Source organism: Triticum urartu, chromosome 3A (genome assembly GCF_056163025.1).
Source record: "Triticum urartu cultivar PI428250 chromosome 3A, HENAU_Tu73, whole genome shotgun sequence".
NCBI classification, from domain to species: Eukaryota; Viridiplantae; Streptophyta; class Magnoliopsida; order Poales; family Poaceae; genus Triticum; species Triticum urartu.
Genome location: NC_141875.1, coordinates 78,448,336 through 78,463,408, shown reverse-complemented (window position 1 = coordinate 78,463,408; position 15,073 = coordinate 78,448,336).

Genomic DNA, 15,073 nt, shown 5'->3' with positions numbered 1-15,073 from the left:
ATAGCACGTATGTGGCCTCCTCCAGTGGGTGGCCTCTTGGAGGCATCAGGGGAGTATGAGCAGCGGTTGGTGGAAGGCCGGCGTAGTGGAAGGCGGTGGTGGGAATTTGGGATCGCTGGATCGAGTGTTCGACAAGAGTCTGGTAGCTAAGAGTCGATATTTCATCTTTTGAGGAGTCGCATAGGACGTATGAGGAGTGGCGAGCAGGTGATTATGAGCCTATGAGCTATGACTTGTTTAAGGAATACAAGATTTAGGGTTGGACCATATGAGTTGGATGTTAACCCCACATGTTATAGGAGTTATTTTCATTTATTAATTTTCTGGGTATCCATTGGGTTACCCATGGGCACAATTTCTTACCCATGCCCTACCCATATATTTTGCGGGTATGGGTACCCATTACCCATGGGTAGAAAATCTCTTTAAGTCTTTCCCATACCCATTGTTTTCGGGTAGGGTACCCGCGGGTACCCATACCCATGGGCAAAACTGCCATCCCTATGAGCAATTGACAGAATTGAGCATAGTTATGAGAATATCTAGGTATGATCATGTATATAGGCATCATGTCTGAGACAAGTAGACCGACTCCTGCCTGCATCTACTACTATTATTCCACTCATCGACCGCTATCCAGCATGCATCTAGAGTATTAAGTTGAAAATAGAGTAATGCCTTAAGCAAGATGACATGATGTAGAGGGATAGACTCATGCAATATGAAGAAAACCCCATCTTGTTATCCTCGATGGCAACAATACAATACGTGCCTTGCTGCCCCTACTGTCACTGGGAAAGGACCCCGCAAGATTGAACCCTATTGCAAGAAAGATCAATCTAGTAGGCCAAACCAAACTGATAATTCGAAGAGACTTGCAAAGATAACCAATCATACATAAAAGAATTCAGAGAAGATTCAAATATTATTCATAGATAGACTTGATCATAAACCCACAATTCATCGATCTCAACAAACACACCGCAAAAAGAAGATTACATCGAATATTTCTCCACAAGAGAGGGGGAGAACGTTGCATTGAGATCCAAAAAGAGAGAAGAAGCCATCTAGCTACTAACTATGGACCCGAAGGTCTGAGGTAAACTACTCACACTTCATCGGAGAGGCTATGGTGTTGATGTACAAGCCCTCCGTGATCGATGCCCCCTCCGACGGAGCTCCGGAACAGGCCCCAAGATGGGATCTCGTGGATAAAGAAAGTTACGACGGTGGAATTAGGGTTTTTGGCTCCATATCTGATCGTTTGGGGGTACGTAGGTATATATAGGAGGAAGGAGTACGTCGGTGGAGCAACAGGGGCCCATGAGGGTGGAGGGCGCGCCTGGTGGGGGTGGGCGCGCCACCTGATACGTCTCCAACGTATCTATAATTTTTGATTGCTCCATGCTATATTATCTACTGTTTTGGAAATTATTGGGCTTTATTATCCACTTTTGTATTATTTTCTTAGGACTAACTTATTAACCGGAGGCCCAGCCCAGAATTGTTGTTTTTTGCTTGTTTTAGGGTTTCGAAGAAAAGGAATATCAAACGGAGTCCCAACGGAATGAAACCTTCGGGAACGTGAATTTCTCACCGAATACAACTCAGGAGACGTGGACCCTACATCAAGCCAATTAACAGGAGGCCACGAGGTAGGGGGTGCGCCTACCCCCCCCCCCAGGCGCGCCCTCCACCCTCGTGGGCCCCCAGTTGCTCCACCAACGTACTTCTTCCTCCTATATATACCCACGTACCCCCAAACATTCAGATACGGAGCCAAAAACCTAATTCCACCGTCGCAACTTTCTATATCCACGAGGTCCCATCTTGGGGACTATTCCGGAGCTCCGCCAGAGGGGGCATCGATCACGGAGGGCTTCTACATCATCATCCAAGCCCCTCCGATGAAGTGTGAGTAGTTTACTTCAGACCTACGGGTCCATAGTTTGTAGCTAGATGGCTTCTTCTCTCTTTTTGGATCTCAATACAATGTTATCCCCCTCTATCGTGGAGATCTATTCGATGTAATCTTCTTTTTGCGGTGTGTTTGTTGAGATCGATGAATTGTGGGTTTATGATCCAGTCTATCTATGAATAATATTTGAATCTTCTCTGAATTCTTTTATGTATGATTGGTTATCTTTGCAAGTCTCTTGAAATTATCAGTTTGGTTTGGCCTACTAGATTGGTTTTTGTAGCGACCCGGCCCGAATGGATCAAGTCTACTGTGCTCCGGTGTCATCCCTGGATCAGTAATGCTGACACCACACAGTACATCAAAGGATTTATAGCAGAGTGGCAATCACACACTTATTACATAGTTGTCTCAAAGAGAACTTATTACAATAAATATGGCTTAAGGCCATCTAATAACGATAATAGCGGAAGACTCGGAAGATAAATGGGTCCATCAACTCCAACGGCATCACTGAGTATAGAACCACGACCTAAAAGCACCTTACTCGTCGTCTGAAAAGTCTGCAACATGAGAAGTTGCAGCCCGAAAACGGGTCAGCACATGGAATATGCTGGCAAAGTAACACATAGAGAGTAATGAAATGAAACAGCTATACTATATGCATATATGGCTGGTGGAAAGCTCTATGGTTACAATTTTGCGTAAAGCCAATTTTTCCCTACTGCAAAGGAATAAATTTATTTAACTATCATGGTGGTTGTTGAACATTGAGAATGGTTGACAGCATTCTCAATCCCAATTAAGTAATTTAAAACCCAACAACATTAATTAGAAGTAACATGATGAGATTCACATGATATTCAAGTACTAGATACTCAAGTTGTCCATAACCGGGGACACGGCTAATCATGATTAGTTTGTACACTCTGCAGAGGTTTGCGCACTTTTCCCCACATGACTCGATCGCCTCCGTTTGTTTTCTCACACTTCATGACGTTTGAGAAACGGATGACCGATCTAGGGTTTCGGAAGAAAACCGAAACAAAAACCGGAAGAAAAGAAAAGAATCGGAGAGAAAACAGAATGGTTCTTTTAGGAAAAACCGGACCGGGGAAGAAAAAGAGAGGTGCGGCTACCTCGGGAGGCGGGCTCCGGGCGGCGGCGGCTAAGGGCGGCGGCGGCGGCTTAGGCGCGGGGCGGCGCGGCTAAGGCGGCGACGGCGGCGGCTAGGCGGCGGCGGCTATAGGCGGCGGGGCTGGTGGCTTGGGGTGGAGAGGGGGGGTAGAGGGGTACTTATATTAGGAGGGGGGTAGATGCTTGGGCAAGGGGCAAGGGGGGGCGCCGGCCTAGAGTCCTCCTAGGACTCGGCCTAGGGCGGGGCGGCGGCTAGCGCGCAGGGCGCTGGGGCGGCGGCGGCCTGGCCGGCTGGGCCTTGGCCCGGCTGGCCTGCGGGAGTTTTTTTTCGGTTACGCGCGCAGAAAAACAAAAGAAAGAAATCTAAACGAACTCTGAAAAATCTAAAGTAAATTTTCCCCGACTCCTAAAAATGAGTCGAACAAAATGAACTTTTCTCCGGGCCTAAAATGCAATTTTTGAAAACGCGCATTTTTCCCTATCCAAATAAAAGCAAACAAACACCGAAACCAAAATTTGATTTATTCATTAAATCTTCATTTTTCCTAAATTTTGGGAAAGTCATATTATTCCCTCTCTCATATTTGATATTGGAAAAATAATTGAAGATGAAATAAATAAATCAAATGATCCTCTTTTCAAGATTTGAGAAAACTCTCAAATATGAAAATAACGAAATCTCCAACTCTCTCCGAGGGTCCTTGAGTTGCGTGAAATTTCTAGGATCAACCAAAATGCAAGAAAAAAATGATATGCATGATGATCTAATGTATAACATTCCAAATTGCAAATTTGGGATGTTACAAACCTACCCCCCTTAAGATGAATCTCGCCCTCGAGATTCGGGTTGGCTAGAAAATAGGTGAGGGTGGTCCTTGAGAAAATCTTCTTCTCTCTCCCAGGTGGCTTCATCCTCTGAGTGGTGGTTCCACTCAACTTTGCAAAACTTGATGACCTTGCTGCGGGTGACTCTGCTGGCATAATCAAGAATCTTGACTGGCTTTTCCTCATACGTTAAGTCGTCCTTCAACTGAATCGCTTCGAGTGGCATGGTATCTCTTAGCAGTACCTCCGCCATCTCGGCATGACATTTCTTCAGCTGGGAAACATGGAATACATCATGAACTCCTGACAGTCCCTCTGGTAATTCCAACTTATAAGTGACTTCTCCCATATGTTGCAAGATCTTATACGGTCCAACGAAACGCGGTGCTAATTTTCCCTTAACTCCAAAGCGCTTAACTCCTCGAAGTGGAGATACTCAAAGATAAACCCTGTCTCCGGTTTCGTAAACTGTCTCCTTGCATTTAGAATCTGCGTAGCTCTTCTGCCTGGACTGGGCTACCTTGAGCCTATCGCGAATCAACTTAACCTTCCGTTCAGACTCCTTAATCAAATCTGGTCCAAAGAATTGACGGTCTCCAACTTCGTCCCATGACAACGGTGTCCTGCACCTCCTTCCATATAAAGCTTCGAAAGGTGCCATCTTCAAACTGGTTTGGTAACTGTTGTTATAAGAGAACTCCGCATACGGCAAGTTATCGTCCCAACTAGATCCATAATATAGTGCACAAGCTCTCAGCATATCTTCCAAAATCTGATTGACTCTCTCAGTCTGTCCATCTGTCTGCGGATAAAAAGCTGTGCTGAACTCTAGTCTGGTTCCTAAAGTTTCATGCAACTGATTCCAAAACTTTGAGGTAAATTGGGTTCCTCTATCTGATACGATACTCCTCGGAACTCCATGCAAACAAATGATCCTAGTCATGTATATCTTTGCCAACTTAGCACTGGTGTAAGTGGTCTTAACTGGAATGAAATGTGCTAACTTTGTCAAACGATCAACTACTACCCATATCGAGTCATAGCCTGCTTTCGTCCTGGGTAGTCCTGTGATAAAATCTATGCCTATCTTATCCCACTTCCATTCGGGTATCGGCAATGGTTGTAACAATCCTGCTGGCTTCTGATGCTCTGCCTTTACTCTCTGACATACGTCACAAACTACTACATATGCCGCAATATTCTTCTTCATTCCAGTCCACCAGAATGTTTCCTTCAAATCTAAATACATCTTGGTGTTCCCTGGGTGAATCGAATACGGTGAATCATGTGCCTCGTGCAAAATCAACTTCCTGATCTCCGGGTCATTTGGCACATAAACACGGTCCTCAAACCATAAGGTATCGTGCTCATCCTCACGAAATCCCTTTGCTTTTCCTTTGCTCAATTTCTCTTTTATAGTAGCAATCTCCTTGTCAGATTTCTGAGCTTCTCTGATCTTATCCATCAATGTTGACTGAATCTCCAATGCTACTACATAGCCTCTCGGAACTATTTCCAAACATAGCTCACGAAGGTTTTCTGCTAACTCCTTTGGTACTTCTCCTGTCATTACCATATTGACATGGCTCTTACGGCTCAATGCGTCAGCTACTACATTAGCTTTTCCGGGATGGTAATGCAATCTCATGTCATAATCCTTGATGAGTTCCAACCATCTCCTTTGTCTGAGGTTCAACTCCTTCTGCGTGAAAATGTACTTCAAACTCTTGTGGTCCGTGTACACCTCACAATGATTTCCAATGAGGAAATGTCTCCACGTTTTCAATGCATGCACTACGGCTGCTAACTCCAAATCATGCATGGCATAATTCAACTCATGAGGCTTCAGTTGCCGTGAAGCATATGAAACAACTCTCCCTTCCTGCATAAGCACTGCTCCAAGTCCTCGACGTGAAGCGTCGCAATACACCTCATAATCCTTGGTCTGATCTGGCAAAATCAATACTGGTGAGGTAACCAAGCGTTTCTTCAATTCCTGGAAACTAGCCTCACATTCCTCAGTCCAATTGAACTTAGTATCCTTCTTCAACAATTCAGTCATAGGCTTTGCAATCTTTTAGAAGTTCTCAATGAACCTCCGGTAGTATCCTGCAAGTCCAAGAAAACTCCGGATCTCTCCAACTGTCGTTGGTGATTCCCATTCGGTTACGGTCTCAACCTTAGTGGGGTCAACTGCTATACCTTCTCCGGATATAACATGTCCAAGAAATCCAACTTCCTTCAACCAAAACTCACATTTGCTAAATTTGGCGTATAACTGATGTTCCCTTAGCTTCTCCAAAACCAAACGCAAATGTTCCTTATGCTCCTCTTCATTCTTTGAATAAACCAGGATGTCATCAATGAACACTACGATGAACTTATCCAAAAACTCCATAAACACTTTGTTCATCAGGTTCATAAAATAGGCAGGTGCGTTAGTCATTCCAAATGACATAACGGTATACTCATACAGTCCATATCTTGTGGTGAATGCTGTCTTAGGTATGTCCTGCTCTCGAATCTTCAATTGGTGGTACCCTGATCGCAAATCGATCTTGGAAAACACTTTAGCTCCTTGCAAACGATCAAACAGATCATTAATCATTGGCAGTGGGTACTTATTCCTGATGGTTACTTCATTCAATCCACGGTAATCTACAACCATCCTTAATGATCCATCCTTCTTTTCCACTAGAAGTACGGGTGATCCCCAAGGCGAAGAACTTGGGCAAATGTAACCTTTCTCCAGTAACTCCTTAATCTGATTCTTAATTTCTACCAAATCCTTTGCTGGCATCCGGTATGGTCGCTTCGATATTGGGCCTGTACCTGGCAATAACTCAATCAAGAATTCTATGTCCCTATCTGGTGGCATTCCTGGCAATTCCTCAGGAAATACATCAGGAAAATCCTTCACCACTGGTACTTCTTCTTGCACAACTCCTGTTAGGCAGTTTACTTGTGTCCTGTTTGGCACATGCCGGGATACATACTTGATCCTTCTTCCTTTGGGTATGGTAAGCAAAATTGACTTACTAGCACATTCAATGTTCCCTTCATACTTCGATAACCAATCCATGCCTAATATCACATCCAATCCTTGAGATTCCAATACTATTAGGTCTGAGGGAAACACATAGTTACCAATCCTTAATGGTAACCGATCACACCATCGTCTAGCCATATACTCCGCTCCTGGTGAGCTTACTAACATGGGTGACCTAAGGGCTTGGGTTGGCAGGTTATATTTATCCACAAATCCCCTTGATATGTATGAATGCGATGCACCAGTATCAAAAAGAACGAGTGCAGTAAATGACTTAACCAAAAACTTACCGATTACTGCATCGGGCTGATCTTCAACCTCCTCCACATTAACGTGGTTCACCTGTCCCCTATTGAAAGGGTTCGGCTTCTTCCCAGAGCTTCCATTGCCATTTCCATTCTGGCCTTCGGGACATTCATTGGCATAATGTCCGGTCTTGGAACACTTGAAACAAGTGACTTGACTCAGATCTCTCTTGGTTGGGGTCGATGGGGTGGTACGGTTCTGGCCGTTGCTTCCTCCATTCCCATTACCATTCTTGTGGCCGTTATGGTTGTGCGAGCTACCTCCTCCATGGATATGCTGAAACTGAAATCCCGGTTTAGGGGTAAAACGGGGCTTCTGCTGGGCTCCAGAGTTATACTTCCCCTGTCCATACTTCCTCTTACGGTTCTCAATCTGCTGTTGCTTTCCTTCAATCATGATGGCACGATCTACCAACTCCTGGTAGTTGTTGAAACTTGCTACCATCAATTTCATGCTTAGTTCATCATTCAATCCTTCCAGAAACTTCTCCTGCTTAGCTGCATCCGTAGCAACGTCATCTGGGGCATAACGTGCTAACTTGCTGAAATCGTCAATGTACTGGCCAACTGTCCTTCCTCCTTGGCGTAAGTTGCGAAACTCACGCTTCTTCATGGCCATAGCTCCTGCTGAAACATGGGCAGTGCGGAAAGCTTGCTGAAACTGATCCCATGTGACAGTGTCAACTGGGTAAGTGGCTGTGAAATCCTCCCACCATGCTGCCGCGGGTCCGTCAAGCTGGTGAGCGGCAAACTTCACTTTCTCACCATCTGTGCATCCTGCAGTGGTCAACTCCCTTCCTATCTTACGGAGCCAATCGTCTGCTACTATTGGCTCAGTGCTACTGGAAAACACCGGCGGATTCAGCCTAAGGAAACGGGCTAAGTGGTCAACAGGTGGTGGTGGTGGGTTGTTGTTGTTGTTCTGCTGGTTCTGGACTAACATCTGCATCAATTGATTCTGCTGCTGGATCAACTGAGTGAGCTCCGGTGGAAATCCATTGTCACGTCTCGGAGGCATCTGAGGGTTTAGAAAAGACGAGAATTAAGAATAGAGTGAGGTCTAAAGAGAAAACACTACCCCAATGCACATGAGCAAATGCACACAAAATCACTTCATTCAATCAAACAAGGGCTTACAAACGGTCTAACTATCGCAAAAGTGCTCGACTAATGTTTACATGGGGGAAATGCGACTACTATTTGGTGGTCATCTAGAAATTTGAACCGGTGGAAGACTCCATGATATCTGCTCCTGCTTCGTCTTCAAAGTCGGGTTCACTTGGATCCGAATCGGTGTCGTCGATGATGATGTAGTTGTCCGGACATGCGACGTACTCGTCTTCCTCCTTGGTTGCTAACTTCCTCTTGAGTTCTTCAATCTCCTGCTTAAGATCGCCATTGTGTCTTGCTAGAGCTACGATCTCGTCCATGTAGTCCTTGCGTGTAGACTTCAGTTCTCCTTCTAGCTCGATGATCCTTGCCTTCGCATTCTTCAACTCTATCATATCATTGCACATCTGGTTCTCGTGGCGTCGAATGTGCTGGTTTAACTCCTGGATGAAAGATGCAATGGATCTATCCTTCTTGATGCTGACAAACTCCCATTGTTCGTCTCGGCGTCCGCAAATCTAGTAGATAGTGTCCTTGAGGTCTTCTTGATAAACTTCTCCAATGCGTCCCATGGTGATATGAGCTGCCATGCTCCTTCCTAGACTCCAGGTTGGTGCATTGAAAACACTATCTATGGGCTTCGTGATTGGTGCGAATGTCCTTCCCGGAACATGAGCTTGAATCTTCCAGCGCTCCTCTTCAGGCAGAGTGGCGTTGAAGGTTCCCGTGAAGCTTGGTAATCCAATGTTCAGGTACTTGGTGACTTCCTTTAGGTGAAATCCAAATGGTGTGCCTTCATCCGGTTGAGCGTACTTAATCTTCGCGTTCTTCATCCTAAAAGAGTAGAAAAGATGAGGAGTTAGAAAATGAGAAGAGAATGGTGATCTATGGCTTTAACTTAGTGGTCGTGTCCTACAGTCAGCGTGTGTTCTGATACCATCTCTGTAGCGACCCGACCCGAATGGATCAAGTCTACTGTGCTCCGGTGTCATCCCTGGATCAGTAATGCTGACACCACACAGTACATCGAAGGATTTATAGCAGAGTGGCAATCACACACTTATTACATCGTTGTCTCAAAGAGAACTTATTACAATAAATATGGCTTAAGGCCATCTAATAACGATAACAGCGGAAGACTCGGAAGATAAATGGGTCCATCAACTCCAATGGCATCACTGAGTATAGAACCACGACCTAAAAGCACCTTACTCGTCGTCTGAAAAGTCTGCAACATGAGAAGTTGCAGCCCGAAAACGGGTCAGCACATGGAATATGCTGGCAAAGTAACACATAGAAAGTAATGAAATGAAACAGCTATACTATATGCATATATGGTTGGTGGAAAGCTCTATGGTTACAATTTTGCGTAAAGCCAATTTTTCCCTACTGCAAAGGAATAAATTTATTTAACTATCATGGTGGTTGTTGAACATTGAGAATGGTTGACAGCATTCTCAATCCCAATTAAGTAATTTAAAACCCAACAACATTAATTAGAAGTAACATGATGAGATTCACATGATATTCAAGTACTAGATACTCAAGTTGTCCATAACCGGGGACACGGCTAATCATGATTAGTTTGTACACTCTGCAGAGGTTTGCGCACTTTTCCCCACATGACTCGATCGCCTCCGTTTGTTTTCTCGCACTTCATGGCGTTTGAGAAACGGATGACCAATCTAGGGTTTCGGAAGAAAACTGAAACAAAAACCGGAAGAAAAGAAAAGAATCGGAGAGAAAACGGAACGGTTCTTTTAGGAAAAACCGGACTGGGAAGAAAAAGAGAGGCGCGGCTACCTCGGGAGGCGGGCTCCGGGCGGCGGCGGCTAAGGGCGGCGGCGGCGGCTTAGGCGCGGGGCGGCGCGGCTAAGGCGGCGGCGGCTAGGCGGCGGCGGCTATAGGCGGCGGCGGCGCTATAGGCGGCGGGGCTGGCGGCTTGGGGTGGAGAGGGGGGGTAGAGGGGTATTTATATTAGGAGGGGGAGGGGGTAGATGCTTGGGCAAGGGGCAAGGGCGGGGGCGGCCTAGAGTCCTCCTAGGACTCGGCCTAGGGCGGGGTGGCGGCTGACGCGCAGGGCGCTGGGGCGGCGGCGGCCTGGCCGGCTGGGCCTTGGCCCGGCTGGCCTGCGGGAGTTTTTTTTTCGGTTACGCGCACAGAAAAACAAAAGAAAGAAATCTAAACGAACTCCGAAAAATCTAAAGTAAATTTTCCCCGACTCCTAAAAATGAGTCGAACAAAATGAACTTTTCTCCGGGCCTAAAATGCATTTTTTGAAAACGCGCATTTTTCCCTATCCAAATAAAAGCAAACAAACACCGAAACCAAAATTTGATTTATTCATTAAATCTTCATTTTTCCTAAATTTTGGGAAAGTCATATTATTCCCTCTCTCATATTTTATATTTGAAAAATAATTGAAGATGAAGCCAATAAATCAAATGATCCTCTTTTCAAGATTTGAGAAAACTCTCAAATATGAAAATAATGAAATCTCCAACTCTCTCCGTGGGTCCTTGAGTTGCGTGAAATTTCTAGGATCAACCAAAATGCAAGAAAAAAAAATGATATGCATGATGATCTAATGTATAACATTCCAAATTGCAAATTTGGGATGTTACAGTTTTTCTTGCCATGGGAGAAGTGCTTAGCTTTGGGTTCGATCTTGCGGTGTCCTTTCCCAGTGACAGAAGGGGCAGAAAGGCACGTATTGTATTGTTGCCATCAAGGATAACAAGATGGGGTTTTTATCATATTGCATGAAACTATCCCTCTACATCATGCATCTTGCTTAAGGCGTTACTCTGTTTTTTAACTTAATACTCTAGATGCATGCTGGATAGCTGTCAATGAGTGGAGTAATAGTAGTAGATGCAGGCAGGAGTCGGTCTACTTGTCTCGGACGTGATGCCTATATACATGATCATACCTAGATATTCTCATAACTATGCTCAATTCTGTCAATTGCTCAACAGTAATTTGTTCACCCACCGTAGAATACTCATGCTCTCGAGAGAAGCCACTAGTGAAACCTATGGCCCCCGGGTCTCTTTCTCATCATATCAATCTCCATCACTTTATTATTGCTTTGCTTTTTACTTTGCCTTTTACTTTTTACTTTGCATCTCTATTCCAAAAATACCAAAAATATTATTTATCATCTCTATCAGATCTCACTTTCGTAAGTGACCGTGAAGGGATTGAAAACCCCTAAGCGCGTTGGTTGCGTTGAGCTACTGTTTTTGTGTAGGTACGAGGGACTGCTACGTCTTGAGCTTGCGTTGGTTTTCCCCGAAGAGGAAGGGATGATGCAGCAGAGTAGCGTAAGTATTTCCCTCAGTTTTTGAGAACCAAGGTATCAATCCAGTAGGAGCCCACACTCAAGTCCCTCATACCTGCACAAAGCGATAGCTACTCGCAACCAACGCGATTAGGGGTTGTCAAGCCCTTCACGGTCACTTACGAGAGTGAGATCTGATAGATATAATATTTTTGGTATTTTTGATATAAAGATGCAAAGTAAAAAGTAAAGGCAAAGTAAAAAGCAAAACAATATTAAAGTGATGGAGATTGATATGATGAGAATAGACCCGGGGGCCATAGGTTTCACTAGTGGCTTCTCTCAAGAGCATAAGTATTCTACGGTGGGTGAACAAACTATTGTTGAGCAATTGATAAAATTGAGCATAATTATGAGAATATCTTGGCATGATCATGTATATAGGCATCACGTCCGTGACAAGTAGATCGAAACGATTCTGCATCTACTACTATTACTCCACTCATCGACCGCTATCCAGCATGCATCTAGAGTATTAAGTTAAAAACAGAGTAACGCCTTAAGCAAGATGACATGATGTAGAGAGATAAATTCATGCAATATGAAATAAACCCCATCTTGTTATCCTCGATGGCAATGGTACAATACGTGCCTTGCTGCCCCTTCTGTCACTGGGTAAGGACACCGCAAGATCGAACCCAAAGCTAAGCACTTCTCCCATAGCAAGAACTACCAATCTAGTTGGCCAAACCAAATGGATAATTCGAAGAGACTTGCAAAGATAACCAATCATACATAAAAGAATTCAGAGAAGATTCGAATATTATTCATAGATAGACTTGATCATAAACCCACAATTCATCGGTCTCAACAAACACACCGCAAAAAGAAGATTACATTGAATAGATCTCCACAAGAGAGGGGAGAACTTTGTATTGAGATTCAAAGAGAGAGAGAAGAAGCCATCTAGCTACTAACTATGGACCCGAAGGTCTGAGGTAAACTACTCACACTTCATCGGAGGGACTAGGATGATGTAGAAGCCCTCTGTGATGACGGCCCTCTTCCAGCGGAGCTCCGGAACAGGCCCCAAGATGGGATCTCGTGGATATAGAAAGTTGCGGCAGTGGAATTAGGTTTTTGGCTCCTGTTCTGATCGTTTGGGGGTACGTGTGTATATATAGGAGGAAGGAGTACGTCGGTGGAGCACCGAGGGGCCCACGAGGCAGGGGGCGCGCCCCCCACCCTCATGACCTCCTCTTTGATCCCTTGCAGTAGGGTCCAAGTCTCCTGGATCACGTTCGGTGAGAAAATCACGTTTCCGAAGATTTTATTCCATTTGGACTCCGTTTGATATTTTGTTTATCCGAAACACTGAAATAGGCAAAAACAGCAATTCTGGGTTGGGCCTCCGGTTAATAGGTTAGTCCCAAAAATAATATAAAAGTGGGAAATAAAGCCCAAAATAGTCCAAAATAGTAGGTAATATAGCATGGAGCAATAAAAAATTATAGATACGTTGGAGACGTATCAAGCATCCCCAAGCTTAATTCATCCTCGTCCTCGAGTAGGTAAATGATAAAAAGAGAATTTTGGATGCGGAGTGCTACTTGGCATAATTTAAATGCAAATCTTTTTAATTGTGGTATGAATATTCAGATTAGAAAGATTCAAGACAAAAGTTTATATTGGCATAGAAAATAATAATACTTCAAGCATACTAACAAAGCAATTATGTCTTCTCAAAATAACTTGGCCAAAGAAAGTTATCCCTACAAAATCATATAGTCTAGCTATGCTCCATCTTCCCCAAACAAAGTATTTAAATCATGCACAACCCCGATGACAAGCCAAGCAATTGTTTCATACTCTAACTTTTTCAAAACTTTTTCAATCTTCACGCAATACATGAGTGTGAGCCATGGATATAGCACTATAGGTGGAATAGAATGGTGGTTGTGGAGAAGACAAAAAGGAGAAGATAGTCTCACATCAACTAGGCGTATCAACGGGCTATGGAGATGCCCATCAATAGATATCAATGTGAGTGAGTAGGGATTGCCATGCAACGGATGCACTAGAGCTATAAATATATGAAAGCTCAACAAAAGAAACTAGTGGGTGTGCATCCAACTTGCTTGCTCACGAAGACCTAGGGCAATTTGAGGAAGCCCATCATTGGAATATACAAGCCAAGTTCTATAACGTAAATTCCCACTAGTATACGAAAGTGACAACATATGAGACTCTCTATATGAAGAACATGGTGCTACTTTGAAGCACAATATATGAGACTCGCTATATCATGGTGCTACTTTGAAGAACAAGTGTGGAAAAAGGGATAGTAGCATTGCCCCTTTTTATTTTTTTATTTTTTTGGGCCTTTCTTTTTTTTGGCCTTTCTCTTTTTTTTGGGACAATGCTCTATTGAATGATGATCATCACACTTCTATTTATTTACAACTCAATGATAACAACTCGATACTAAAACAAAGTATGACTCTATATGAATGCCTCCGGCGGTGTACCGGGATATGCAATGAATCAAGAGTGACAAGTATGAAAGAATTATGAATGGTGGCTTTGCCACAAATACTATGTCAACTACATGATCATGCTAAGCAATATGACAATGATGGATGTGTCATGATGAACTAGATGGTGGAAAGTTGCATGGCAATATATCTCGGAATGGCTATGGAAATGTCATAATAGGTAGGTATGGTGGCTGTTTTGAGGAAGGTATATGGTAGGTGTATGATACCGGCGAAAGTTGCGCGGTATTAGAGAGGCTAGCAAGGGTGGGAGTGTGTATAATCCATGGACTCAAAATTAGTCATAAAGAACTCATATACCTATTGCAAAAATTTAGAAGTTATCAAAGCAAAGTATTACCCGCATGCTCCTAGGGGGATAGATTGGTAGGAAAAGACCATCGCTCGTCCCTGACCGCCACTCATAAGGAAGACAATCAATAAATAAATCATGCTCCGACTTCATCACATAATGGTTCACCATACGTGCATGATACGGGAATCACAAACTTCAACACAAGTATTCTTTAAATTCACAACTACTCAACTAGCATGACTTTAATATTATCACCTCCATATCTCAAAAAAATTATCATGCTTCAATCTTTTCTTAGTATTCAACAAACTCAAAAGAAAGTTTCACAAATCTTGAATACCAAGCATATTATTATTAGGCGAACTACCATGCTATTAAGAGACTCTCAAATTAATTTAAGTGAAGCATGAGAGATCAATAGTTTCTTTAAAACGAATCCACCACTGTGCTCTAAAAGATCTCTAGCTCAAAAGATATAAGTGAAGCACACAGAGCAAAACTACTTAGCTCAAAGGATATAAGTGAAGCACATAGAGAAAAACTACTTAGCTCAAAAGATATAAGTGAAGCACATAGAGCAAAATTACTTAGCTCAA